The sequence below is a fragment of the Lactuca saligna genome, chromosome 6 (assembly GCF_052625555.1).
Source record: "Lactuca saligna cultivar CGN05327 chromosome 6, ASM5262555v1, whole genome shotgun sequence".
Classification (NCBI taxonomy): Eukaryota; Viridiplantae; Streptophyta; class Magnoliopsida; order Asterales; family Asteraceae; genus Lactuca; species Lactuca saligna.
The window spans coordinates 154,346,295-154,371,707 of NC_136422.1; the positions used below are offsets into that span (position 1 = coordinate 154,346,295).

Consider the following 25,413-nt stretch of genomic DNA (forward strand, 5'->3'; position numbering starts at 1 on the left):
AAATTAGTTATACAAAAGTAGAAGACATGACTCAAAAATAGCTCCATCTTCTCAAAAGCTTGGGAAGTACCTGTCTACCGATTCCCTGAGAATACAAGTAATTGAAAAAGAGAGTATCAACATAAGTTGAGGGAGTGCATAAGTATTTATGTTTGAAAGTATGTTTTCCGTTTCTTGAATATGTAAACTGTTCTAGAAAATCCTATATTTTCTGTTGTATATGAAAAGTAGTTTTAATCTCATAAAACCGTTGTGTTTGTAAACCAATGTTTTGAATTTTCATTCCTTTGTAAAATCTGTAAGAGTAAGTGTGCCTGAATCCACCAGTTGTTATTGTAAACTGTAATGTAATACTGTAACTTGTATCTTTGTAAACTAGTACTTTGAAAATGTACTCATGTTTAGTTAATTATACAGTAACTGTATTGTTAATATCTTTTTAGTGAGTTATTATAACCATACTAAGACTAGATGGCCTAAAAAAATTCTTTGAAGGCGTTAAAAACTATTGATAACAACTGTCACTCGTAGGCGTGTATGCCTGGCTGTAGCAAGCAGTCTGAGTGCGGGGTTATCAATCCCAATATAGATCTATACACACTTGTTTCGATCCCCGAATGGAGATTCCGGTTATAATGTCAGGACTAGGGGTGCAAACGAGCCAAGCTACTCGCGAGCTACTCGGGATCGGATCATTAAAAGCTCGACTCGAAATCAATTTTAAACGAGCCCGAGCCGAGTTTGAGCTTAATATTAAGCTCGTTTATTAAACAAGCTCGAGCTCGAGCCTATGTCATTAAGCTCGATTAGGCTCGCGAGCCTAAACGAGCCTTTATATAATATAATCTATTATTATTTATATATATTAAAATAAAAATATATTAGAGGAATTACGGATTTAGGGTATTAGTAAACGAGCTTCTTAACGAGCTCGAGCCGAGCTTAAGCTTATTTAGGCACGTCAGATAAAAAACGAGTCGATCCCGAGCCCGAGCCGAGCTTGGATAATTCTTTACGAGCTCGAGCCGAGCTCAGTACAAGAAAGCTCGAATCGAGCCGAGCTCGAGCTCGAGCCTCATATAACTTAAACGAGCCCTAGCCGAGCCTAGCCAGGCTCGGGCTCGGCTTGGCTCGTTTGCACCCCTAGTCAGGACTTTAACTATGTTGTTTAAATGAGTTAAACAACCAGAATCAGATGACTCATAAAAAGCATATAGATGTTACGTGTATAATTGTTGTGAAAACCCAATCATTCCGAAATAAATGATTAATAGTATGTTCCTGAATTAGTATTCTTAACATGTGTAAGAAAGATGTATACTCTTGATTAGTTTTGAATCAAACCCTTGTTCTTGTAAAACAGTGTATTCTGGTATACATGAATCATGAATTAATGTTATATGAATCATAAATTATAACTATTATTATTTATATGTATTTTTTGAATTAGTACTAACTGTTCATGAATGTAACCCTTTGATCAACATGTTACAAAGGGTATTTGAACTAAATGAAATAACTTTTATATTTATATACACATACAAATATATAGAAGTAAAATTTAAACGACATTAGGACAAATAATTGATACTATAAGCCTACATCCAAACAAGGAAAAGGAACCAAAGTGAGTTATCAATCTTAAGCCTTTTAAATCTTATTTATATAAACATACATATATAAATATGATTTTTGAGGAAAAACATAAGGTTATAAAATCATTTAAAGAGTTTAACATTTTGAAATACTTTTGATGACTTGATGTCATTTTAACACAATTTAAAACCGTTTGATTTGATAACAATTGAAATTCATTTTAGTAATATAATTTGAAACCATTTACTTGTAATACAATATCCTTGTGTTAGACTTGTATCCCCCCCCCCCCCCCCCCTTTTAAAACGGTAAAAGTTATGAAAATACGGGGGTATGAACTCACCTATTGTGAGTGGTATGATTGATGAATAGATATAGGACGACAAGTTTCTCGAGTGAAATCCTGAAGCACAAACGAGTCCTATTTAGCATATATATATATATATATATATATATATATATATATATATATATATATATATATATATAATTAGTGGATTAACACTTAAAATGTATAAGTAATAGCCTTAGGATGTAGGAAACACTTACCAAGAAGTGTTAGAATCAAAACTAGAAGGCTAAAGGAAGATCACGGCCAAAAAAGAAGGGTTCACGACCCTAAGGGATGTTCACAGCCCAAGACCAAGTGTGTGTTCTTGGTGAAAAAGATGGTGATTTGAAGATGTTTTTGAAGAGAAAGGAAGGTTTCCCTTGATGATACTTGAGAGAGTTTGAGAGTTCTTGGCTGGAAGATGTGAGAAATGAAGGAAAAATGAACTAAATCTATATACATGGGTAGGGGTTCACGGTCCGAAGGGTTCATAGCTGTGAACCTCGTTTGCGGTCCGAAGTGTATATGGTCCAAAGTCGTTTGAGGCCTCGTTTACGGCCGAAGTGTTCCCGGTCCGAGGTTGGTGTATGGTTCGAAGGAAAAGAAGAAAATGCATGCGATACTTCTCGGATTTCAAGCCATACTCTTCTTAACACAACAATACTTTGAATACTATAATTAAACCCATAAAATACATTGCTCTATCTTATAAAAGATAGAACAAAATTTTAGTTGACTTTAGTTTGACCATGTTTGACTTTGTTTGACTTTATACAAGAAAATAACGGGATGTTACACATATCATGACACCAAGTGTCCTACATTGCATATAGATAAAAGGAGTTACCTTAGTCAACTAACATACATGAACTCTAACAATACCTCTATCCTAACATACAAAGGTTATATAATGTCATACGTGGCATAGTGAGAAGACTCACCTAAATCGCAACACTAGAGAAACACAACTACTATGTCAATTTCTTGTACTGATCAAACTCACAAATCGACTATCATCAAATAAAGATCAAACCTTAATCAACAACCCAAATCCTCCAAGTCTGGCCCAAGGTCAAACTGGTCAAAAGTCAATGGTGAATGGCCATCGTGCCATGGCGAGTCCTTGGCCATGTCATGGTCATATCCAGAGAAAACAAGCATGTTGCAGCATGCCACCATGCCATGGGCCTTCTTTGGTCGTACTATGGTTTCATTCAGAAAGTCATTTTTTCATTAAGAGCTTAATCCTTACAGATCAATTCTCATAACTTCAGATATGGTTCTTCTCAACGACTTAATGGATAAAATTTCCAACTTTATCCAATTAGACTTCACCACAATGAAAGATCTTAAACCCCAAGTCCATTAAGCTCACTAAAAGCTAAGTCTCTATGAATGGATTCAAGAAAACCCAAACATGGTCCTTTTTCTCACTCAACAGAAGTCCAATGACCATAAAAAGGCCATTACAAACTCTGGAGTTCCCCAACTCCAATAACATCCATAAAAAGACCAAAAACCTTCCATAAAAAGCACAAAATTGGATCTAGAAGAACAAAGATCAAGGTATGAACTTTATACCTCAAATAACTTAGAAATCTGATGTAAATGATGTATCTATGCTAGCTCCTTGCTTCCTTGAACCAAGAAGGGTTTCCTTCTTCCTCAAACTTCACAAAATCATGAGAATAAACCCAATAGCACACATGGAGGCTAGGATTTTGAGTTAGGAAGATGGAGGTTAAGGAGAATGACCTAAACCATGAGTTAATGCCCTTAAATATAGAAGGAACCCTAAACTTTGTGGGCTTGGTCTGCAACGTTAACCATGCCACGATGACTTCCTTACCATGATGTGGTCACCGGCCAGACACATTCCACTTTTAAGTGACATGGCCACACCGTGGTAAGCAACCTATCACGATGTGGCTAAAGATTTTCCCCAAAATATCATCCTCATAATCCTTAAGATTTTACCGAAAACACCATCCTCTTAATTAGGTATGAAAGTGGGTCCAAACCCGGACCAGATGGACCTAGACCTCAAAAACCCGGAACCGGTTAATGGGATTTTGTAGGACCGGAAACCGGATTGTTATATCAGAACCGGTTCTTGCTTCGGTTCTGGGTACGATATCCGGTAAAGTGGGTCTAGAACCAGAAAACCCAGAAACATCAAAGTGGGTAGGGTGGAACCGAATAAAGTGGTTTTAGAACTGAAAAACCTGGAAAAACCAAAAAATTTTGGTAATTACTTACTACTTAGTGGGTTTAACTTTGAAAATTTTCATATTGATATCCTGACTTTGGGGGACTGTAAGTCAATGAATATGAACCCAAATTTGACAAAATTAGAGTCTAAAATCATGTAAAAACTCTAAAGTACACTCTAAAAAAAAACACATGTCAATCCGATTTTAAACGAATGAGATATTCATGTTTTAACATTTTCACAAAATACAAAGTACAAAAACATATAGTTGAAAAGTTGAAAATTTTCAGCTTTGATATCTTGACTTCGAGGGTCTATAATTCATTGAATATTAAACCAAAAATGATAAATTATAGTCTAAAATCATGTAAAAACTCTAAACTACAAGTTAAAAAACGCATGTCAATACGACTTGAAACGAATTAAATATGAATGTTTTAAAATTTTCACAGAATACAAAAAAAAAAAAAAAAAAAAAAAAACTAAAAAACTAAAATCTTTCAGCCTTGATATCTCAACTTTGGGGGACTGTAAGTCATTGAATATAAAACTAAAAAACGGTAAATTTATAGTCTAGTATCATGTAGAAAATCTAAATTACACGTTAGAAAAAATTGCATGTCAACCGACTTGAAATAAATGAGATATGCATGTTTTAAACTTTTCATAGAAACTGATTCTGGACCTAAAAGTGGTTCCGGTTCTTAAACCCGGTTTACCCAGACTCGATGGATCCAAAACCGAATTACCCAGAACAGAGATAAAGTCATTCTTTAAACACGGAACTAGAACATGTTCTATATATCCCGATTCCGGTTTCAGTCCGGTTTTCCAGTTATAAATCTCATCCCTACTCATAATCCTTAGGAATAGACTTCGAAGGAACTATATTCAAGATGTAAACCACTGTTTTTAATGACTTGGTCTATAAAATTTCGGGAAATTTTGTAACACCCCTAATTTTCCAAAAACTTTTTCATGCTATAATTTAAAAAAAAAACATTCGGGTGCTAACCTGCATTTAACAAAAATCGGTCCCACATAAACATTTACAAATTTAAAACGTTGAGTGTTACCATTAAGCATCAATATAACCATAGAAAGAAAATAAGAATTACATCAATACAATTAATAATGAACTTAATAAGTTCCATTCCATTCTCTATCACTTGACTATTAACTTCCATATATCATTCTCTCTCCTTAAGTGTAACCTGAGATACATGGCATTAAAAAGAGATACATAAGACAATAATGTCTCGCGAGCTACGTGGGTTTGAGACCCAAAACATTTATCACTTTTTCATAAAAAAGCGTTTCATCTTTGCAAAAAATAGTTTTAGACCATAGAACATTTTCAAGGAAAACTCATTTCATAAATGTCATAAATATCATTTCATATATTCTCATTTCATTTCCTTTCATTTCATTTCAAAATCCATATTTCCGTATTTCATTTTCTTTAATCATTAAGGGTTAATTCCGGTATTAAACCGTTGCCATTTTTATACTTAGGTTCTACGTCCAATAAAGGAACCACTCCCAGGTCTAAGAACAAGGCGGGAAGAACAAATCAATCCACCAAGGCATCATTTCCATTAGGACATCTATCTCGCAAAGGGGAGGCGCCACCCCTTATAGATTCCTCTTAGGCCTCTTACGAGGTATCATGGCCCGGGCGGTTTTCATTTCATTACTTTCCAATTTCTTTCATTACTTTCCATTCATTTTCATTACTTTCCATGCTTTACACATTTCATACATTAATATCATAAAATCATTTCAAAAGTAAAGTATCTATATTTCAAAACATTTCAATCATATTTTCAAAACATTTGATCTTCCAAAACGTTCTTTTCTTTCAAAAACATTCTTGCCTTTATGGCACTCTTTCAAAATACACTTTCCAAAAACATTTGACACGTTCATTTCAAAACATTTCATATATCAAAACATTGCATTTCATTATCATAAAATCATTTTTCCATGTACCCCAAAGTGGGGAAAATGCCAACACGTACTCACCTCAATCACACGTAGGCTAGCTAGTCTTCTTCTAGTTCTTTTCCTTATAGAAACACTCTCAATCAACACCTATATAATCATGGACACAAGTCATTAAAATGACCAAAATACCCCTCAAAGGTTCCATTACTAAATCTTTTTGTTACATACTATTACTTATGTAAAAATATGAATGTAGGCGAAAACCGCGTGTAAATCCGAGTCTGTATGCAAAAGTTATGAGCAAAATACTAAAGTTCCGTCTAGCCAGGCAATTTGTTGTATGTGCGCGGGCCGCGTGCATAACCACGCGGATCGCGTCCCGTAGCAGCTCAAACACCCCCAAAAACTCACATTTTGAGTCCTAAACTTGCTTGGGTGGTTTTAGTCTTTTAGGTAACCATTTGTAACACTTTTAAGGTTTCCCAGCACTACTAAAGGATGTTTTATCATGTTAAAAACATTCAACTTAATTCATCAATCCCTCTATCAAAGTGTTATGTTCATAATGTTTACAAACACTCAAATGAAAGGGCTAAGAACTCAAGTTGCTCAAACACACTCTTGAACAAATATGACTTATTCCCAAATCATTTAGAACATCATTGGGTGTTGTTAAGTACATAGAACCACAATTTATCTTATTGCAAGTACTTCATCCAACTATGGAATTCTCAACTCCATTCCATGTTCCCAAATTACCCTTGGGTCAAAACAATCATTAGAGCTAGAACTTCACTAGAAATCCTTCATGTTAATGTTCCAATAACATATTTAGAGTGTCAATTCATGTTCATGAATGTCATTCACTTCTTATATGTCAATCAACATATAATTATCCATAGATTTCCCAAAATACCCTTATGGCTAGTTATTCCATAAATTCAACTATAGATCACTTAATACTTCATGTTATTTCATTAAAATCATATTGTTAGTATCAAGTCATGATTATGAGTATCATATACTCATCAAATGTTTATATTCTAGAATTTCATTCTTTTCATCACAATTTCTCACATAACCATCTAAAACCCAAGTTTATGCTTGACTCTACCATCATGGATGAATTTGAGCATTCCAATTGGCTTTATTGCTATCAAATATCATTTAGGTCATAGAATCCAATCTTATTTCATTATCAATTGCATTATCCATAGTTTTGGGTTTTCTAGGGTTCATGGTTGACTTTTTACCCAAATCACCAAAACCATTAATGAAATGATTGGTTTGAGATTGGAACCATTGAAATCACCTAATGGAGGTTAGAAAACAAAATCCCAATCATCAATTCAATCCAAATTCGACATTAGGGTCCAACCCCAATCATGAACTCGAAAATAGAGTTAGAGGAGGAGAAATTATACCTAAAAAGTCTTTGATCCCACTTTCTTTTGCTTGGATGCTCAACTCCCCACTTAAATCAAACCCTAGAAGCATGAAGAAATCGCCATTAGTCTCATATAAATCGCCACTTCCTTATTCCTTTCCATTAATCACGTTTCTTCTTTCTTCAAATGAAGAGAACCCCATCTAACTAGTGACTACTTTCGACAATTGGTAGAAATGGCCCCTAACCTTCCTTGTTCTCATATTTAACACCAATTTAATCAATAACTAAAAAAAAAGAGCTAACATCTTTCACACTTTGACCCCAAAATAATTCATTTTATCTAATTAGTCAAATGACTATGTTAACACTAGTTACAAAGTTTGCTATTTGTCAAAACTAGTCCCTCAACTTTACAATTTTTGTCAATTTTACCATTACTTCAATTATTTTCACATTTGCTTAAAAGGTTGACATAATGAGTCCTTGACCATCTAATTCTTAACATTCGTCATCCATTTAACCTTGGTGAGTCAACTCTTGGTCAAACATACTATTCCAAATTGACACTTTGGGTCCCTTAACTTTGAATCTTAACATCTCAGCCTTTAACTTTGCAAGCTTCATATCGACTAATGATATGATTATCCCTTGATTATTTATTTAAATAATTCACCTATTATTTATTTATCCATATTAATTTAAGAATATGGTCTTAAATTTTTAGGATGTTACAAAATTAATGTTTGCAAGCATACATTGCACTAATTTTCCAAAACGTTTATGGACCTAGGCATTAAAAATGATGGCCTACATCTTGGATATAGTTCCTTCGAAGTATGTTCTTGAATTTCCATATGAGATTTGAACAAGAAGGAAACTAAGCTTAAGAAATTTAAAGGTGTGGGATGTCCGACCTAGACAAAACTATAGAATCCTTAGTTGTAGAAACTCAACATGAAAACTATAAGTTGTTTCTTGGGTAAACTGCAAATTTGGTCCCTGTGATTTGTCAAAAAAATGTGAATGATGTCGAAAATCTTTCAAACTTGCATCATTGGTCCAAGATGAGAACCTTTTGTGGTTTTGATCCCTGTAAAAATTGAAAGGACAATTTTTCCCTTCTAATTTATTTTTTGTATTTTTTATATTTATTTAATACCTTTTTAATTTTAATAATAATGATAATAATAATAATAATAATAATAATAATAATAATAATAGTAATAATAATAATAATAATAATAATAATAAAAGAATTAACCCTATCCCACCCTACCCTACTTGTAACGTCCCAAAAAATTAAAACCATCAACCAACCATGTTCATAAAACTATAAAGGATAATCAAAGTATTTCAATCAGTCATCCTAATACAACAAAGTCAAATAAGGAGGAAATCCTGGTGTGTCTGATGCGATCATCCTAAGCTCTTCCCCTTCGATCCAGAAGTACATGAAACATAAACTAAAAACTACAAGCACGAAGCTTAGTGAGTTCCCCCAAAATACCAAATACCATACATATCATACATACAATGGGCCATGCACGACAACTATCGGTCCCCGCCTGGCATCGAGTCCTAATAGGAACAAATCTGCCTATATCATGTGATGGGCCCTACCCATCAGGCCCCGCCTGGCATTGGACCCTGCCTGACATACAGATAATACATACACACATGCAAGGTCACACAAACAACTAGTATACAAATAACCATAATTTGTGGGTCAACATTGGTGCCTTTGACCAGCTAAGAACTGGGAGGAAACTCACTTCAATCTATTGATAACCATATAATTGTTCGATTCGTTGAACCGTATAGTCTCGCACTAACTAACAATAAATACAACCCTAATTAATATTTAAGATAATGCCCCACGAACAAGTCAAATATTCCAAAAACGAGCAAAAGACCATTTTGCCCCAAATAAATCCCAAGCCAATCCACAGTTGAGTACGCCTACCCTACTCAATCTACACCCACCATACACCACCTCTGGCTAGTACGTGTTGCGTACAAGCTGGGTACACCCAACGTACTCCACAACAGCCCAAACTCACTACTGAGTGCTTAAATGGATAAGCCACTAAGTCCACTTCTCAGATCTGATCCTAAATAATGTCTTAACACGTAAAATATAACATCCTGATGTCGAGGTATTTTCAATTTTAACCCTATGTATGAATAAATATTGTATTTTAGTCCCTGAGTATAAGAAATAATGCAAAATGGCCCATCGTGGCATTTTGGGGATTTTGGGCTAAGGGAAGTACATTGGGTGTACGATGTGTACACTGAGCGTACTAGGGAGGACCCCAGTATGATGGCATACACCGTATACATATGGTGTATGTGGAGAAATTTCAAACCCTAATTTTTAGTGTCTAGTCCATATATAAGCATTATTATAGCCTCATTTATCATTCCCTCATCAGCCTCCAACTGAGAATTCGACCCTCTAACAATCCTTAAGTGAGAAGCGTACTTTTGAGCTCATTTGTGTGATTTTTTGGTGTTTTTGAAGAAGAAGTTGGTATAAGGACTTTGGAGCTTGGGAGAAGCTTGAATATGGGATTCTTCACTTGTTAGCTACCTCCAAAAAGTAAAAAGATCCTTGCTTGATCACTCCATCTTGTAGATCTATTCATTTCTTCATTTAAGGCACTTTTGGTGCCAAATATGGTGATTCTTGAGTATGGCATGATTTTGACCAAATAAGTCATCCTTTCAGACCTTATGAGGGGTCATGAGTCATAAAAATGTGGTCTTGATGCTTAGTTTCACTCCATGCATGCTATAGAAGGACTTAAGGCATTAAGATGTTGAGATTTAGTGTATTAAGCACTTAATGGACTTAAAAAGTCATAAACCTAGAAACTTTATGACTCTTGGTGTGTAACATCCCGACTCCCATGTATGAATTTCAAGAATTTTTATACATCATTTAAGACTTACTCGACGAGTGGGAGGCCCCAACTCGTCGTGTAGAAATTGATCAGGACGCGTGATTTATGGAACCTACCCAACGAGTTGGAAGACCCCAAATCGACGAGTTGAGGCTGTGCATGAAAACCCTAATTTTTATAGTTTGTACCTTATTTAAAGGATCTTAAGTCCCCTCACCGGCCACCCTTATAACTTTACAGTCCAGAGAAATCCTAGTTGAACTAACCTTCCATTTTGAGAGTGTGTAAGGCTAAAGAGTGTGTTTGGTGCATTTCTTGAAGAAGCTTGAAGTGGTGAGTGCATAACTAAAGGAAGGGGTTGTAGATCCGACTTTTGCATTGTTGTAGCAGGCATCTTAAAGTATAAAGTTGCTACCTTGAACTTTCATTGCTTAGATCTCCTTTCATGAAAGAAAATGTTCCTTTTTGGTACATCTTGGAGTCATTCTAGGATTTGCGTTTGTCAAGAGTACATGGCTTTAGATCTAAACACCATTAGGCTTCCTTAGTCCTAATGACTCAAGATTTGGCCAACTTCCATGCCCTAAACCTCTTATTAAGCTTAGTTTTAGTGTTTTGATCCCTTTGAGGCCTTGCATGCACGTAAAGTTAGCAACTCTACGTGGTATCTTAGTCCAAAGATACTATATATGTAGTTTGGGGCCTTGGAGTCGACTCGAAAAGGGCCGAACACGTTAAGACAGGAAAACTCAAAGAGTTTCTTAGCCAACTCGACGAGTTGGATAGGGTTTACCCGCTTTCTGGATACCGAGTGAACTCGGCGAGCGGGTGAGATGACTCGGCGAGTTGATTAGGGTTTCCTTGGTCTTTTGAACACTGAAGAACTCGACGAGTTACTCGGGTAACTCGGTGAGTTATCTCGATTTTTTCATGACCTTTTGAGATATGAAGGAACTCGATGAGTCAATAGATGAACTCGACGAGTTGGGTCAACATGGACTGTTGACCTTGACCGTTGACATTGACTTTGACCATGGTTGACCAAGTTTGACTTCTGAGGGAATTTTTGTAATTTGGGATTCTAATGGAATCATTCATATTAAGTTTGGAGCTGTGAGTTGGGATTCGATTTATCGGTTCAACACTACTTGTGAAATGAGTTTTCCTCACTATACTAACAGGTCGAAGGTACCAATGTTTTTCCTTTTTGGATTGTTATCCAGGTTATTGCATGATGATATGCTTGGTGATCTGCTAGATCTGTATCCTGGTATATAGGATGATGTTATGTTTAGTGAACTGTTAGGTCGGTATCTTGGTATATAGGATGATGTTATGATTAGTGATCTTTTAGATCGGTCTGATTGTTTGTACACACTAGCATTTGTTATCTATGTGTCGATTGTATGTATAGGGCTGGGTTGAGGCGGTTCGGCTTTATGCTGATGGCCAACATACCCAGGGAGGCCTAGATAGACTAAAGGCTCAATGAGGCATATCGGTCAGGCCGAAGGCCCGAAGAACAGTCTAGACAGGCCGAAGGCCTGGTAGGGCGGACCATACATGCTGAAGGTTTTGAGAGTGGGACAGACAGACTGAAGACCCAACGAGGGCGATCCAGTGACAATTTAGACTCTATATGCATGGTGTTTGTTGTGATATTGTTATGGTTTGTATGATGTTGATATTTTAGGGGAACACACTAAGCTTCGGGCTTACAGTTTTGGATTTTGTTTTAGGTGCTTCGGATGATCTCGGGAAGGCAAAGGCTTGATCATGCACTTCCTCACATTTTATGATTTTGATTTCTGAGATACTCTGATATGAAACTATTTTGGAAACATTTTGTAAAAGTTTTAAATTTTTATGAATTTTATGGATGTTACAAGTTGGTATCGGAGCCTTAGTTTGAGTGAATTGGAAGAACACTCGTGTGAATCCAGTCTCAAACCAAGGAAAAGATTTTCAAATGGTTTTCAAAATACTAAAGGAGGATGCAGAGTGTACGATCAGCCGGAGCCAATAAGTAGATCCTAAAATACCATACGGATATTTGATATTGTGATATATTAGAACAACATGCTAGTGATAGGCTAGGGATCTTTAGGAATTGCATGATATAATTTCCTGATTATATGATGCATGATAGCCTAGGGTTTTCCTTAAATGAAATTGACATCATTACTATAGTTGCTCAGTTTATGCATCATAGTTGTACATAATTAAGATCTTATAGCATGAGAATGTTTGGTTTGACCTTATTTCTTGTTCTTGTTTGATGAAGGGCTTAGGGTCAAATCAGATATTCAAATGTATATAGGGTCCAACATTAAGTATGACTAGCATACACGAGTGATGCAGGGTTGGTGGAAGTTTCATGGATGAGTTGTGCGGGGTCAGTCAGCCAATTATGAGATATTTAGCATTCCTCTAGAATTGAGGATTGAGCGCTCGCCTATGCTTATGTATATTGTTAGGGTGTTGTGATGATACTTGAGAAAAATATGGGTAGGTGTGGAAGGTAGTATGGGCCCGTATTACTGAAAGCACGTGACCCATACGCGTAGCAATGAAATCACAACCCCTTGGACTTTGTTGGGAGTTGGTTCCCCGATTATTATATGGAATGTATGATATCTTCCTGGTATATTTTCAGCGTGGTCAGATGAGTTGGACGACAGAATTAGAGAGATCCTGCATGATGAGATTGTTACACTGTTCCGGGCAAAATTGCTAGAGATGTTTGGGTTTATCAGGACCGTTATGGTTGAGTACTTTGATGAGCGTTATACAACCATTGTTGAGACAACTACCATTGCAGCCTCCGCAGTGGTAGCAGCCGCTGGTGGTGGGACCAGTCTGGCTTTTCAGTACCGGGACTTCAATAAAACGAAGCCCCTGACTTTTGATGGGATTCAAGAACCGATCATAGCCATGAGGTGTCTATCTGACATTGAGGGATGCTTTTTCACATGCTCATGTTCTACTGACCAGAAAGTCAGGTGTGTTCTGAACCTGCTAAGGGCTGGAGCAAAGGACTAGTAGAGGTTGATGACATGGTCGTATAATGATGATCAGAGAGTTGCGGATACCTGAGATCAATTCAGGGAGATGTTTCACGCATGCTACATTCCACGGGTTGAGCGGGAGTGGCTGGCACATGATTTTTTGGTTGTGACAGGGTATGGTGTCGGTGATGGAGATCACCCGTATGTTCACTGAGAGGGCGATGTTTTTCCCGGAGTTTTCTTCCGAGCAGGCTCAGATGACACTTTATTTAAGAATGCTCAAGACCAACATCTGACAGTTTGTTGCTACCCAGCGTTGTGATATACTACTGGAGTTACAGGAGGCTGCTAGGCGGCGTGAGCTTGAGATTGAGTTACAGTTGCGAGAGCAGATCTGGCCCCGACGCAGTCACAGCCTACGCCAAAGTGGTCCAAAACTGTTGATTCTATGTCTGAGGGTCAGTGCGGCCGCACTTTTAGGAAGTGCGGGAAGGGCCATTCTGGAGTTTGTAGATCCGGTAGTGTGTGCCACAAATGCGACAAGGAGGGGAACTTTGTGAGGGATTGTCGCCAATCAGCCTCGATTCAGGATTTGAGGATCTGTTATCACTGCTATCAGGTTGATCACGTAAAGACCAACTGTCCATTGCTCGCTGCCCGATCGGTGCAGGCTACAACGCCGGATATACTGAGGATTAATGACGGGAGTCAGGGTAGAGTAACTCCTTTGAGGGATCAGGGACGTGCCTTTTAGCTTACAACCGAGGAGGCTAAGACATCACCGGATGTGGTGGTTGGTATGTTTCTATCCTTTATCTTATTGATTTTATTTGTTTTATGCTTAAGTGTTTGTACCTATGTTAGGTACGTTCTTAGTGAACTCCTTACATGCGTTGGTATTATTTGAATCTGAGGCGAGTCGATCATTTGTCTCTCGATCGTTCATTAGGGAGTTCATTTTGCCTGTAGGAGAGCTAGAGTGTCCGTTACGAGTCTCAATCGCCAACGAACACGTGATTTCTACTTCTTTAGTCTATCGAGGTTGTGTTCTAGAGATCTTCAGGGTATCCTTCCCGATAAACTTGATTTCGATTCCCACGGGGGATGTATGTCTGTTTGTGGGTATGGACAGGATTAATTGTTTCGGTGCCATGATTGACTGCAAGGGTCAATGGGTGGTAGTTCGAACCCCAAGTGGAGGAGAACTGGTAATTCATGGCGAGGGCACTAGATTGGGTTCAACATTTCGCTCAGCTGCCAGGTATCGACAGTATATTCAACATAGGTGTGCAGTTTATTTGGCGTATGTGGTAGATACGCGGGTTAGGGATCAGGTTTTGGTTTCGGATGTTCCGGTTGTCAGAGAGTTCATTGATGTATTTTCGGAGGAGTTACCCGGAGTGCCTACAGAGAGATAGGTCGAGTTCAGGCTCGACCTGGTGCCAGGTGCGGCACCTATCGCCAAGGCGTCGTACCGATTGGAACGACCCGAGATGCAGGAGCTTTCATCTCAACTGCAAGAATTGTTGGGCAATCAGTTCATCCGTCTGAGCAGTTCTCTGTGCGGAGCACCAATTCTCTTCGTTATGAAGAAAGACGGTTCACACTGGATATGCATTGATTAACGAGAGTTGAAAAAGTTAACGGTGAAGAACCATTATCCACTCCCGAGGATAGAAGTCTTTTCGATCAGTTGCAGGGAGCATCTTGGTTCTCCAAGATAGACATGAGGTTCGGATACCATCAGGTCGGGGTTAGGGAGGAGGACGTGGAGAAGACCGCATTCCGGACTCGTTATGGACATTACGAGTTCGTGGTGATGCCGTTTGGGCTTACCAACGCGTCGGCAGTATTGATGGGCCTGATGAATCGAGTATGCAAAATGATGCTCGATTTCTCAGTCATTGTGTTTATAGATGACATCTTGGTATACTCTAAGACCAAAGAGCAACATGAAGAGCACCTTTGTGAGCTAGAGTTTTGAGGCAAGAACGGTTGTATACCAAGTTTTCGAAGTGCGAGTTTTGGTTACGAGATGTTCTATTCCTTTGACACCTCGTTAACCAGGAGGGGATTTTGGTTGACTTGGCCAAGATCGAGGCATTTATGTAGTGGGAGGTTCCGAAATATCCCTTGGATATCAGAAGCTTCTTGGGATTGGTAGGGTACTACCGGAGATTCATATAGGATCTATCGAAGATTGCAGTATCCCTCACTCGTCTGACGAGGAAGTGGTGGATTTATGGTGGGGCCCTGAGCAGTAGACTGCATTTGAGACTCTGCAACAACGACTCTACGAGGTACCAGTTTTGACACTCCCTAAGGGAGTTGAAGATTTCATGGTGTTCTGTGATGCATCGATCACCGAATTGGGAGCAATCCTTGTGCTGAGAGGACGAATGATAGCCTATGCATCGCGACAGTTGAAGACGCATGAGACGAGATATCCCACACACGATATGGAGTTAGGAGTGGTGGTATTCGCTCTCAAGATTTGGAGACATTATCTCTACGTGGTCTGTTGTACCATATACATGGACCCCAAGAGTCTGAGACACATCATGGATCAGCCGAACCTAAACATGAGGCAGCGCAGGTGGCTGGATGTAGTTAAGGATTATGACTGTAAGATCCTTTACCATTCAGGTAAAGCGAATGTGGTTGCGGACGCCCTAAGCCGCAAGTCGGCTGGATCTTCTGTTCCAACGGAATGTATGAGGATATTAATGGATTCTCCACTTGTGAGCTTGATCAGGGAAGCTCAGGCCGAGGGTGGGCGCAGAAGAACTAGAAGTTGGAGAGGATTAAGGGCGAGAGTACCCTATTCGTGCAGGATAGTCGGGGATTGTTGACCCGTTGTGGTCGGGTATGCGTTCCAATGTCTGGTGGGGTAAGACAGATTGTACTGGAGGAGGATCATAAGTCTCGCTTCTCTATTCACCCGAGGGCCACCAAGATGTACCAAGATCTGAGACTGACTTACTGGTGGTCGTACTTGAAGAGTTAGATCACATGATACGTCGAGAGGTGCTTGACCTGCAGGATGGTCAAGGCCAAGCATTAGAGGGCGCATGGCAAGTTGCAGCCTCTGGAGGTTCCCATGTGGAAAAGGTAGCCGATCACGATGGACTTTATCACTAAGCTGCCGAGAACAGCGAAGGGGTATGATGTTATTGTTGGATTAGTGTCTAAGTCCATAACTATAATTGGTATGTACTTGACTCGAGAGTAGCATGGTCCATTTTGGTTGCATATTACCTGCACAATTTGATAGGATGGACTTTTGAGAAGTGGTTATTTACGATTTGTTAATATATTATAAGTTCTAATATATTAATATGAAATCATATGTTTTATTTAGTATTGATCAAAAATTAATTTGGAATTAATTATGTGATAAAAAAAAAAAAGACTAATTAAAAAAATTGAGACTAATTAAGTAAATTATATATATATATATATATATATATATATATATATATATATATATATATATATATATATATATATATATATATATACATATATATATATATATATATATATATATATATATATATATATATATATGTTCAGGTTCATTTGAGATTATTTTAATTTTATGAGACCGTGAGACCAAATCTAAAAATAATTTTAAAATGCAAAATAAATGGAAAAATCCAAATATTCTTTTTTTAAATATTATAAAAATAAAAATAAAAATAAAAATAAAAAATGTTCTAATAGAATATTACACTATACATATTCTAAAAAATAATTTTAAAATGCAAAATAAATGGAAAAATCTAAAAATTCTTTTTTTTTTAATATTATTTTCGGAACTTGAATTAACTAAAAAAAATAAAAAAATCCCTTTTTTTTTATTTTTTTATTATTTATTTTTTTTTTTTTAAATATGTGAAATATTCTAATAGAATATTACACTGTACATATTCTAAAAAGTAATTTTAAAATGCAAAATAAATGGAAAAATCCAAAAAAAAAAAATTTTAAATATTATTTTCGGAACTTGAATTAACTAAAAAAATAATAAAAAAATAAAAAAAAAATAAAAAAATGCGTCTCACCGTCTTACAAAATTAGGTTGTTTCACATGAACCTAACCCTATATATATATATATATATATATATATATATATATATATATATATATATGTATATATATATTTGTCTTGGGCTTATGATCCATGTTGGACTAAGTTTATAAATGGATACATAAAGAGTTGGGCCACATGAACCATGGATCATAAACCCATAGGTATAGATTAGGGTTTACCCATGACCCTTGGAATCCTACAATATATATATATATATATATATATATATATATATATATATATATATATATATATATATATATATGTTGGTCCATAGCTAAAATTGTGAGCGAAATCTCTCTCAAGAGTCACCCTTTTGTCCAAGGTGTGTTGTAATTCCATTTGAGGCATTCACATTATTGGTGCTTAGTTCTTAAAGGAAAACACAACAAGGTTTCCAACTACAACAAAGGTATGTCATCTAACTAGAAATTTTTTAGTAAAGATACTCCATTGTATGTTAGTTAGGATGGTGTTTTGGAAAAATAAAGTTTGCATGTATATTAGAGAAAACATAGATCCAAAGCATCTAGGGTTGCATGTACACCATAGGAGTGTTAGAATGCTCAAAACCCATCAGCTATATGGGTCATCGTGGATCGTTTGACCAAGAGTGCCCATTTTCTGCCGATTCGGGAGAGCTCATTGGCCGAGAAGATGGCCGATATGTATATCCGCAAGATCGTTGTTCGCCACGATGTACCAGTCTCCATTGTCTCAAACTGTGATGCTCGATTCACTTCCCGTTTCTAGCAGAAGTTCTGCAAGGAACTGGGCATGCAACTGCATTTCAATACAACTTATCATCCGAAGACAAACGGCCAGAGTGAGCAGACCATACAGACCCTCGAGGATATGTTGCGAGCCTGCGTTATTGACTTTGGTGGGAGCTGGGACTCCTACCTACCTCTTGCAGAGTTCTCCTACAACAACAACTTTCATTCCAGTATTGGTGCTCCACCATTTGAGCTGTTATATGGACGGAGATGTCACACCCCAATCTGTTGGAGTGAGATTGGTCACAGGGTGATAAGTCGGACATAGGTAGTTCTGCAGACTATCGAGAGGATTCAGCAGATTAGGTAGCGGCTGCAGACTGCTCAGAGTCGGCAGAAGAGTTACGCCGACTGGTGCCGATCTGATTTGGAGTTTCAGGTTGGTGACATGGTACTAATGAAGATCTCACCATGGAAGGGTCTGATTCGCTTCAGAAAGAGGGGGAATTTGGGTCCCTGATACATTGGACCCTTTCGGGTTATTGCCAGGGTTGGCAAGGTGGCATATAAACTGAATCTTTCGGAGAAGCTTAGTCAGATTCACAACACTTTTCATGTCACACAATTGCGGAAGTGCATACTAGATGAGGAGGCAGTGGTGTCATTAGATGATATTCAAGTCGATGAGCGCCTGAATTATGTGGAGAGGCCAATGGTCGTTTTGGAGAGGAAAGTGAAGGTTCTAAGGAACAAGGAGGTACCTTCGGTAAAGGTATAATGCAAGCATCGGAGGGGATCTGAGTGGACTTGGGATCCAGAGGCCGAGATGCGGGAGCATTATCCGGAGTTGTTCACCGCAACAGACTTCGAGGACGGAGTCTAGTTCAAGTGGGGGAGAATTGTAACATCTGACTCCCATGTATGAATTTTAAGAATTTTTATACATCATTTAAGACCTACTCGACGAGTTGGAGCCCCCAACGCGTCGTGTAGAAACTGATCAGGCCGCGTGGCTTATGGAACCTACTCGATGAGTTGGAGGACCCCAACTCGATGAGTTGAGGTTGCACATGAAAACCCTGATTTTTAGGGTTTGCACCCTATTTAAAGGACCTTAAGTCCCCTTACCGACCTCCCTTATCACTTTATAGTCCATAGAAACCCTAATTGAGCTAACCTTCCATTTTAAGAGTGTGTAAGGCTAAACAGTGTGTGTTTGGTGTATTTCTTGAAGAGGCTTGAAGTGGTGAGTGCACACCTAAAGGAAGGGGTTGTAGATCCGATTTTTGCATTGTTGTAGCAACCATCTTGAGGTATAAAGCTACTAACTTGACCTTTCATTGCTTAGATCTCCTCTCATGAAAGAAAATGGCCCTTTTTGGTACATATTGGAGTTATTATCAGATTTGGGCATGTCATGAGGACATGTCTGTAGATCTAAACCCCTTTAGTCCTCCTTAGGCCTAAAGACTCAAGCTTTGGACAACTTTCATGCCCTAAACCTCTTATTAAGCTTAGTTTTAGTGTTTTGATCCCTTTAAGGCCTTGCATTCACATAAAGTTAGCAACTTTACATGGTATCTTAGTCCTAAGAGACTAGATTTATTGTTTGGGGCCTTGGAGTCGACTGGAAAGGGCTGAACACGTTAAGACGGGAAAAATCCATGAGTTACTTAGTCAACTCGACGAGTTAGATATTGTTTACCCACCTTCTGGATACTGAGTGAACTCAGTGAGTGGGTGAGATGACTCGGTGAGTTGATTAAGGTTTCCCCGGTCTTCTGAATACTGAAGAACTCGACGAGTTACTCTGGTAACTTGGCGATTTGTCTCGTGTTTTTAACAACCTTCTGAGATATGAAGGAACTCGACGAGTTAGGTTGACATGGACTATTGACCTTCACTGTTGATTGTTGACTTTGGCCATGGTTGACCAAGTTTGACTTCTGAGGGTATTTTGGTAATTTGGGATTCTAATGGAATCAGTCATATGTTGGTTATAGGCAGTTGAGTTTGGAGCTGTGAGTTGGGATTCAATTTATTGGTTCAACATACTTGTGAGGTGAGTTTTCCTCACTATACTAACAGGGTCGAAGGGACCAATGTCGGCCCTTTTTGGATTGTTATCCTGGTTATTGCATGATGATATGCTTAGTAATCTGTTAGATCTGTATCTTGGTATATAGGATGATGTTATGTTTAGCGACCTGTTAGGCCGAAGGCCCGATAGGGCGGACCATACATGCTGAAGGTTCTGAGAGTGGGACAGACAGACTGAAGACCCAGTGAGGGCGATCCAGTCATAATTTAGACTCTATATGCGTGGTGTTTGTTGTGATATTGTTATGGTTTGTATGATGTTGATATTTTGAGGGAACACACTAAGCTTCGGGCTTACAGTTTTGGATTTTGTTTTAGGTGCTTCGGATGATCTTGGGAAGGCAAAGGCTTGATCATGCACTTCCTCACATTTTATGATTTTGATTTCTGGGATACTCTAATATGAAACTATTTTGGAAACATTTTGTAATAAGTAATCGGTTTTGGATTCATGAAAAAGTTTTAAATTTTTATGAATTTATGGATGTTACATAGTGGTGTTTTCGCCTTGGATCTGAAAGTTGGACGTGAGAGCTTAATGCTTTAAGCTCTTGTTGAGGAATTGGAAAGTCTGAACGTACGCCCTATGTAACCTGGAGTACGCAGCACGTACGTGGTCAACCACCCCTACTGCGGTCAAAGCTTGAGTACACCCCACGTACATTCGAAGTACGCCCTGCGTACGAGTCCTGAGTTGACTCGACTGGGTAGACTCGACTAAGTTGACTTCTTGATTTTGACCAAGTTTTTCCAAGGGTATTTTTGGGAAAATATTATTAATGGGAAATGTTTGGATATTTAGGATTTGGCTTGAGCCAATTCTCGAATCTGGGAGTTATTCAGACTTCATTCAGACTGCGATGTGTGTTTTCCTTACTGTACATACTGGTTGATGGCGCCAAGGCCAGCCCATTGTATTGATATCCTAGTGTACCGTATGTTGCTATTTTGTACTGATCTGTTAGATCTGTATCCTGCTATATAGGATGTTGCTATGTTGTAGTGATCTGTTAAATCTGTATCCTAGTATATAGGATATTGCTATGTTGTGGTGATTTGTTAGATTTGTATGACTACTTGTATATGCTAGCTATTGACTGTCATGGTATATATTGATATGTTATGGTTTGTTGGGTTGAGGCGGTCCTACTTTGTGCTGAAGGCCAAGACACCTAAGGCGGTCTGGATACACTGAAGGTCTGCAAGGCGGTCCAGTCAGACCGAAGGCCCGGCGAACGGTCTAGATAGGCTGAAGGCCCAGTGAGGCGGTCCATTCATGTTGAAGGCTATGCATGCATGTTGTTGTTTGTTATGTTTATGTGGTGGTACTTTGTGGGAACTTACTAAGCATTGGCTTACAATTTTAGTTTTGTTTCACGTACTTCAGAGGACCATGGCAACCGAACGCGTGGTCGTACACATCTTTTGTTTCAGGTTGTTGATCTTGGGAGACTCTGTTTTTAGTTATGTTTTGTAAAGGAAATGACCTTGTCAGAATAGTGATGCGATTACATGACGCTGATATTCACACAGGAAAGAAAATAACCCTGTCAAAATAGTGATGCGATAACTTGTGATCATTTAACTTTGTCGAATTAAGTTGTGATTGAAGAGCCTAAATCAAAGCAAAATATTCTTAAGACCACACTAATGAGTTATTTTCCAACATATAGATGGTTTAATAAGCAATTTAACTGATGTCAATGGTGATGTAATTCGTTTGAAGTTACAATATTACATACCATATATAAAAGTTTCAAAATAAAATTAATTTAACTATATAAACAAATTTGTAGAACAAAAAAAGTACATCTTTGGTGAAAACATTACCAAATTTATAAAGTTAATGTGACAATCTTATTCTAATAAATAAGAATGATTCTACCACATGTCATTCTCTTATTCAATTGATCACGTGTAAATATGTCATAATTTTGAGATATATTTATTTTTCACTTGTCATTACTTCATTTTTCATTTTCTAATATATCATTAATTTAGTTTCCAATTAAACTTATCATAATAACTATTAATTTAAAAATTAAAATTTAATTTCAACTTCAATTTCAATTTCAAATAAATTTATACTTTAAACATTTGTATTTAATTTTTGTTACAATTAACCCATTACACGGATACGACAACTAAACATATAATATTAATTTATTTATTTCTCGTATGTTTTTTTTTTTCATAATTTTCATTTATTTTATATTTCAAATTCAAATAAAATTTACATTTAATCGTTTATATTAAATATTTTATTTTAATCAATATGTATAATTTACTGTTCTCACATGTAATAATCAAAATATAAAATTATATAGAGTTTTCTAATCAAAATATAAAATTATATAGAGTTTTCTAATGTCACAACCAAGTGTTCCCCACCGGATAACAACCGATGTGAATATGGTATATCTTCAATGTCATAATCAAGTCTACCCCACCACACAGACTGCTTCGAATTTTGACAAAACTTGGAACCACTATCTCCCCAAAATCCTCTATCTTCATACTTTATTTAATAATATTTGCTTTTTCTATTGAAATCGGTGCTAAAGATTCCATACCATCTTTTAATAATGTTGCATACGATTATTTATAGAGTATTCAAAAGTTTTAATCATTTAACATTGATATAAATCATCTTTTAGCTTCCAATTATTTATTCTTGCTTATAATATTTGCATCGACCATCATGTTACGGTTTACTTTTCCTTTTAAACGGCTTAATTTCCATATATTTAAAGCATCACACTAGCAAGGAGCTAGGAAGATGGAAACAACAATTATAAAAGCAAAACCTTAATTAAGTTTTTTAATAAAAAATCTAACTAATATTCAATTTTTTGTTCCTACGTCCAAACCATAAAAAAGAAAGATGTTTTATCGTGTTTATTGATTGTATCTTTTCTCTGTTTGAGAGCTCCTGAACCACCAAAACATCCACCATAGAAACATATATATTTAATATTTAATGTACTAAAGATCATTTGAGGAAAATGGGATAAAATATTACCTGAACTTGATGTGTTGTATGGAGGAGAATGTTCATCTTGTCTACCTCGTCTACCTCTTCCACCTCTTTGTGACATTATGCTCTTTGTGACTGTAAAAAGGTATTTTATAACTCGATTGTATAATCATAGTAGAGATTCAATTTTAAAGTTTAAACCACAACTACATATGCAAATCAATTACCAAACAACAAACCTTATACATTGTTATTCAAATCAGTTTAGAGAAAGGTACCGATGAGCAGAGAAATAATATCAACGAATATGGGCTATGCGATAAATAAGCGAAGACTTCGTGATAATATGTTACCTGGAATTGACCGCCAGACTTTGCCCTCTTTGTTCCGCCTTGATTTCTCAAATGTCATGATTATTAGGACTTTGGTGGGATTTGGTGGGACGAACGCTAGCAGAGAACCGTTTCCCTCTATAAACTCCAAGATGTTTGTGGATTCCTGAAGAGATTACCCCCAAATTCAAAATGGCATCATCGTGAATGTAGGATGAGATCAACCCAAATCATTCCTAGTTACGCATGTATCTTTCCTTTATCATATCCCAATGAGAATGTTAAAAAAAACCTTAAGTTTTGCAAAAAAATATCGGTTTTACCTTTCAACAGATTTTTGGTTTGTTTATGCCGCAAACTTGTCATTTTTTGTCGATTTTTCTCTTTTAGCTTTAATAGCAGATTTCCAGGTTACCATAAGTTATTTTTGCGAAAAAAAAAACCTTAAGTTCACAAATATTTTGCAAAAAAACCCCTTAATATTATAAAACTATAAAATATAAATATATATTCAAAATTTGAAAAAACTAAATGATTTTTAAAAATCTAATTGCCAAAAGTTTATATCAAACTAATATAAGTTTTATTGTACTTATATTATGAAATCAAAACATAAAATATTTTTAGCTTTACGTACATTAAATCTTATATTGGTTCGACATAGACATTTTATATTTAAATTATAAAAATGTTACCTAGTTTTATCAAAATTTGAATATATTCCTTAATTAATACTTAAACTTTTCAAAGCAAAATTAAAAAAACATCTGTTAGCTAATAATTAATTATGTTAAAATAGTTAAACATATGAATAATATGACATTAATTACATTCAATTAATTTTTTTAAAAGGAGATAAAAATATTTTATATATTTAAAGGTTTGTATTTCATAAATAATAATGTATCATATTTTTCATAAAAAACAAAATATATTTATATAATAAATTAGACAAATACATTTATATTTTATATCTTTATAATGTTTATGTTGTGTTTTAGAATAATAACTTATACATCTATGTTTAATGTTATAAAAAAATAATAAGTTAATATTTTTATTTATGAAATACAAAACTTTTAAACATATAAAATATTTTCATTCTCCTTTAAAAAAATAATTGCAAGGAAATAATGCCACCATATAGTGACTATGATCATATGAAAAATTGCTTTACGAGCCATGGATATTTACAACGAATCTTAAAAATATGATATATTATTATTTCTGTAATACAAATCTTATGTGTCGATAAAAGTTAATGAACTACGCATACATAATTTAGCTTGTATTCAAGCAATTTTTTTTAACAGCTATATTTAGAGTAAATTACACGAATGGTCTCTATGATTTGGGATAATTTGCGTGATTGGTCTATAACTTATTTTATAACTCGGAACCTATTTAGTATTTATTTTTGTTACGCATATGGTCGCTATTGTTTGTTTTTATTATGCGGTTGGTTCTGTCTTACCTAAAAAGACTAATATTTAAATAGGTAAAAATGGTACGATATATAAGGTAAGATGAGGGGGTGGAATTGGGGGTGTGTTTATTTAAATAAATTAAAAAAATCAATAACAAAATAGTTTTTTACGTAAGACATGGACAAAATGCATAACAAAAACAAACAATATGGATCTTCAGAGTTAAAAAAAAAATAATAAGTTAGAGATCAAACATATATTACCCTAAACCATAAGGACCATTCGTGTAATTTACTCCTAGATTTATTAATAAAAAAAATCTTGCAAGGAGCCAGAGAGCTAAAAGAATACATCAAGAAATATGTAACAAAATT

At 36.3% G+C, this 25,413-nt stretch overlaps 1 long non-coding RNA gene across 2 annotated transcripts; it reads right to left on the bottom strand.

Moving 5' to 3' along the window:
* LOC144999609 (uncharacterized) lies at positions 1-23,826 on the bottom strand. 2 transcript variants are annotated; one of them, XR_013660930.1, is made up of 4 exons: positions 23,634-23,826; positions 23,326-23,415; positions 6,165-6,233; positions 5,274-5,353 (listed from the first exon to the last, which is right to left on the bottom strand). It is a non-coding gene; the product is annotated as an uncharacterized LOC144999609 (long non-coding RNA). The 2 variants fall into 2 exon arrangements; XR_013660929.1 differs by lacking the exons at positions 5,274-5,353; positions 6,165-6,233 and adding an exon at positions 1-85.
* Between the last annotated feature and the right edge of the window lie 1,587 nt (positions 23,827-25,413).